The sequence below is a fragment of the Nicotiana sylvestris genome, chromosome 6, assembly GCF_000393655.2.
Source record: "Nicotiana sylvestris chromosome 6, ASM39365v2, whole genome shotgun sequence".
NCBI classification, from domain to species: Eukaryota; Viridiplantae; Streptophyta; class Magnoliopsida; order Solanales; family Solanaceae; genus Nicotiana; species Nicotiana sylvestris.
In genome coordinates, this window is record NC_091062.1 from 142,485,264 (window position 1) to 142,491,482 (window position 6,219).

Consider the following 6,219-nt stretch of genomic DNA (forward strand, 5'->3'; position numbering starts at 1 on the left):
GCTTTAATGAGCTTCCTTGTTTTTTAATGTTTTACAGGGCTTGGGGAGTCAATCTTAACATTTTCTATTTCCCTCCCCGAGAGGACTCTCCCCTGCCTGGTTTTTTAGAACTCTTGCCTCTTTGTTTCACTATTTCCTGCAAACAACATCCATTAGACTTGTTAGTATCAATAGAAGCAATTAAGTTCACAATTGCAGAAAAGCAAAAGGATGCAGACAGTAGCAGATGTTGCACAGTGCGGACCACACAAAATGTAGTGCGGCCGCATAGAGGCCAATGCAGACTGCACAAAATGCTAATGTGGTCCGCACAGAGGTGGGGTTCAGACTACCCACTCTCTGAATAATTGCTCCACGGACTGCACAAAATGGTAATGCGGTCCGCATTGAGGCATCGCAGACCGCACAAAATGCAACGCGGCCGCGATCCTCGAAGATCAAGTTTCTAAACATTCTTCAATGCGGTCTGCACAAAATTCCATTGCGGACTGCACTGAGGTACCGCGGACTGCACAAGTTCCATCACGGTCCGCACTGAGTATCCAGAAGTAGCACAAACTTAGGGTTCAAGAAATTTTGATTTTAAGTCCAATTTTACACCTAAGAAAGGTCCCTAAGTGTTTCCCCAGTGATTTTAACTACCTAATTCTAACTTTAACAAGAAATTAACTACCCTAAGCTACCAAATTAAAAGAAATACGGGAGAGAAGCTAAGGAAACAAAATTAAAAGACAATAATCAAATCAAACAATCAAAAAGAAGTAAAAGTTACTAGATGTGAGAGTTACTGATGATTAATCGAGGATATGCAGATGAATTTGTGCAAGATTAGTGATGAACAGTGATTTTTTTAGGGTTCTGGGAGTTAAAAGATCGAAAAGTGTAAAAGGAGGTCCTTAGGCCCTATTTATAGAAAAGGACCTGGGGCCTAGCTTACCTACCCCAATGCGGACCGCACCACATAGTGTAATGCAAAGTTTGAGAAGACAACCACTGCAGTCCGCACAAAATGTAATGCGGTCGCAGTGGTCCACCGCGGACCGCACAAAATGTAATGCGGCCGCGGTGGAAAACTTCAGAGAGCTGGTATTTTCATCCTCCATCAATGCGGTCCGCACTAATTTTGTTCCCCCCACACCGAGTTCTTTGCGGCCGCACACAATGTAGTGCGGTCCGCATTGAAAACATTAGAGACTTGAACAATTTTTCCACCATGTCCTGCTCTGTGTCAACACAAACCTGTAACATCTCACAACCAGTCAGACCAAAAATAAATCCTATCCTGCAATGAAAATCAAAGAAAAACAAGAAGAAAAACACATGGGTTGCCTCCCAAGAAGTGCCTGATTTAACGGTACAACGCAGGTTACCATCAAATCACTTGAGATGAAGAAGTGCCACCACGTGGCTGTCATCAATTTTTCCCAAGTAGTGCTTGAACCTATGCCCATTCACTCTGAAAACTTACCCATTTTTGTTCCTTAAATCAAGTGCACCAAACGGGGTCACACACACCACTTCAAAAGGTCCACTCCATTTTAACTTAAGCTTTCTCGGAAACAGATGTAACCGAGAGTTGAACAAGAGAACCAAATCACCCATTTTGAACTCCTTGCTACAAGAATATTTATCATGAAGGTACTTCATCTTATCCTTATACAAGGAAGAACTGGAGTAGGCATGGAATCGGAATTCATCAAGTTCATTAAGCTGCTCCACACGGAGATTGGCTGCAACATCCCATTCAAGATTTAGCTTTCTCAAAGTCCATATGGACTTGTGCTCTGACTCAACCGGTAGATGACAAGCTTTCCCGAACACCAACCGATACGGAGATATACCAATCGGAGTCTTGTAAGCAGTCTTATAAGCCCATAGAGCATCATCCAACTTCTTTGACCAATCGGTCCTATTAGGATTGACCGTCTTTGACAATATACTTTTGATTTTCCTGTTGGAGACTTCAACTTGACCACTTGCTTGAGGATGATAGAGAGTAGAAACCTTGTGATTGACACCATACTTCGCAAGCAAAGTGTCAAAAGCTCTATTGCAAAAATGAGACCCCCCATCACTTATGATTGCACGAGGAGTACTAAACCTTGTAAAAATGCTCTTTTTGAGAAATGCAACAACACTCCGGGCCTCATTGTTGAGCAAAGCCACGACTTCTCCCCACTTTGAAACATAGTCCACCAGCACAAGAATGTATGTGTTCCCACACGAGCTAACAAACGGGCCCATAAAATCAATGCCTCATATATCAAAAATATCAACCTCGAGGATGGTATTGAGAGGCATCTCATCTTTCTTCAAAATTCCACCCGCTCATTGACATTCATCACACCTCTTTACAAGTTCACTTGCATCTTTGTACAAAGTTGGCCAATAAAACCTACAACTAAGAACTTTGGAAGCCGTCCTCGCCCCACCATGATGGCCACCATAGGGAGATGAATGACAAGCCTCCAAGATACTCAATTACTCTTTCTCCGGGACACACCTTCGAATCACACCATCTGTGCAAATCTTGAACAAGTATGGCTCATCCCAATAGAAATCCAAACTATCCCGCTTAAGCTTCTTCCTTTAGTTAGAAGAGATCTTAAACGGGATTATATCAGTCACAAGGAAATTAGCGACATAGGCAAACTATGGCACACCATTCATTGACACTGAAAGGAGTTGTTCGTCGGAAAATGAATTATTGATCTCTAGGCCATCACGAGGCCTCCACTCCTCCTCCAAGAGGGACAAGTGGTCCGCCACTTGGTTTTCACTATCCTTCCGGTCCACAATCTCCAAATCAAACTCTTGAAGTAACAAGACCCATCACATCAGTCTAGCTTTGGAATCCTTCTTCGTCATCAAGTACCGGAGTGCGGCATAGTCGGTATGAATAATAACCTTAGCACACATGAGATATGGCCGAAACTTTTCCATTGCAAATACAATAGCCAAAAGTTCTTTCTCGGTCACCATGTAGTTCACTTGAGCATCATTCATTGTCTTGCTCGCATAGTACACCGGATGAAACATTTTGTTCACTCTTTGACCCAAAACCGCCCCAACCGCAACATCGCTCGCGTCACACATGAGCTCAAAGGGTAAACTCCAATTAGGTGCGGTAATGATAGGAGTGGTGGTCAATTTATGCTTGAGAAGTTCAAAGGCTTGCATACATTTATCATCAAACACTAACTTGGCATCTTTTTCCAACAACTTGCACAAGGTATTCACTACCTTCGAAAAGTCTTTGATAAATCTCCGATAGAACCCCGCATGCCCAAGAAAACTTTGAACTCCCTTGGCAGATATAGGAGGAGGGAGCCTTGAAATCACATCAATTTTTGCTTTGTCTACCTCAATACCATGCTTTGAAATTTTATGCCCAAGAACTATGCCCTTTTCCACCATAAAGTGGCATTTCTCCCAATTGAGAACAAGATTGGTTTCTTCATAATGGGCCAAAACTCTATCAAGATTCTTCAAGCATTTATCAAATGAATCTCCCACAACACTAAAGTCATCCATAAACACCTCCAAAATGTCTTCCACCATATCGGTGAAAAAGGCCATCATACACCGCTGAAATGTAGCTAGTGCATTACACAACCCAAAAGGCATCCTAGAAAAGGCAATGGTTCCATACGAACAAATGAATGTGGTCTTCTCCTAATCTTCCGGAGCAATCAAGATTTGGTTGTACCCAGAATACACATCCAAGAAACAGTAGAAGGCACGCCCAGCAAGTCGGTCCAACATCTGATCAAGAAAAGGCAAAGGAAAGTGATCCTTGCGGGACACTTTATTCAACTTGCGGTAGTCCATACATACCTTCCAACCGGTGACAGTTCTGGTACAAATCAACTCATTTTGTGAATTTGTAACCACGGTCATGCCACCCTTCTTCGGTACACATTGCACCTGTGAAGTCCAAGAGCTATCAGAGATGGGGTATATAACCCCGGCATCCAACCACTTGATCACCTCCTTTTTCACAACTTTTTACATTGCATCTTTCAACCTCCTTTGATGCTCCAAGGAGGGCTTTGCATCATCTTCCAGAATAATCTTGTGCATACAGAATGCGGGGCTTATCCCCCGAATATCAGCTAAAGTCCATCCAATTGCCTTTTTCTGCTTTTGAAGTACCACCAATGTGGCATCAACCTGCATGTTAGTAAGACAAGAAGAAAGAATAACTGGAAAAGTAGAATTTGAGCCTAAGAGCTCATAACTGAGGTGTGGAGGCAACGGTTTCAACTCCAACACCGGAGGCTCCTCAATTGAAGGTTTTGTTGGTGAAGTCTTCCTATTCTCGAGGTCCAAAGATAATTTCCTAGGCTCATAAGAGTAAGAGCCAATTCCATGTAAAGAATTCACGCATTCCCCTCGGTCCTCATCATCATTGACATCAAGATTCAATAATACTACCTCCAATGGGTCCTATACATTGATTATTGCACGGGTGTCATCAATTATCACTGCTGTGATGAGGTCCACAGAAGAGCACACCTCGGTACTGTTGGGCTGCTTTATTGACTTGCAAACATGAAAGACCACTTTTTCGTCACCCACCTGGAAGGTGAGTTCCCTTGCTTCCACATCAACTAAGGCCTTTTCCGTAGCAAGGAAAGGTCTCCCCAATATGATAGGTACTTCATAATCCACCTCACAGTCCAAGATCACAAATCAGTTGGCAAGATAAATTTGTCCACCCGGACAAGCACATCATCAATAATACCCAATGGTCTCTTCATCATTCTATCCGCCATTTGCAATCTCATGGAAGTTGGCCTAGGTTACCCAATACCCAAAGTTTTGAAAACCGAGTAGGGCATCAAATTGATACTAGCCCCCAAATCATATAGAGCCTTAGCAAAATCCGCACTCCCTATGGTGCAAGGAATGGTGAAAGCACCGGGATCTTCAAGCTTCGGGGCCATTGAATGCACTAGAAAACTAACTTGGTGAGTCATCTTTATAATTTCACAATCCATAGAACGCTTCTTTATAACCAAGTCCTTCATGAATTTAGCATAGCCCGACATTTGTTCAAGAGCCTCCACCAAAGGCACATTAATGGATAAGCTCTTCATCATGTCAATGAACTTTTTAAACTGATTCTCATTTTTCTACTTAGCGAGCCTTTGAGGATAAGACGGAGGTGGCCTTGGCAAAGGTACCTTGGCTTTAGGTCACCGGCTCCGGCATGTCTATAATGTGTTCCTTAGACAGGTTCACATCATTTTGAGATTCCACCTCGGCATCTTGAATATCAATCCTCACTTATTCATTTACATTCTCATCAATCACATTTTCAACCACCAAAGGAACTTCATCTTCTTGCAACTCAACATCATCACTCAAAACTTTCTTTTGTTTGGAGGCATTCACATCACCGCCTCGTCCACTCCTTGTAGTTACCGCCATAACATGATTGTTCCCACCCTTCGGGTTCACTACCATATCACTTGGTAGAGCACCCTTAGGGAGTGTATTCAAGGACTGAGAGATTTGGCCTAACTGAACCTCCAAATTTCTGATTGAGGTATTGTGGGAAGCCAACTACGCATCAGAATCCACATTCTTCTTCATCATTTGTTCGAACATCATTTCAATTCTACCCATATCATTTCTAGAAGAACTAGGACCTTGGGATGGAAATAAGGGTGGATTGTTCAGTTGTTGGTACATTGGGGGCCTTTGAAAGCCTTGCCCCCGATTTTCTTGGTTTCCATTGTTCCATCCACCTTGATTGTTATTACCACCCCAATTGTTGTTGTTACCCTTCCAACTTCCTTGATTGTTTTGATTTTTGTTTTGATTACCCCAGTTGTTGTTTTGGTTGTTTTCCCCCAATTACCATTGCCTTGTTGTCGTTGATTGCCCCAATTGCCTTGGGGTCTCCATTGTTGTTGATTGGAAGAATTGCCCCTTTGGCCTTGATAATTGTTCACATATTGCACCTCTTCATTTTGTTCATCATAACCATCATTTTGGAATCCACCACAATCATTGTGAAATTGCTCTGAATTCCCTTGGTTTTGTTGCATTCTTTGTCTTCTTTTGTTGACAAGCATATTGACACCCTCCATGGCATTCACTTGGCGAGGATTTTGAACTTGTTGCAACTATGCCTTTGCTAGTTGGTTCATCATAGTTGTCAACTCAGCTATAGCCTGCCCATGATCATGTAACTCCTTGTGCAAATGA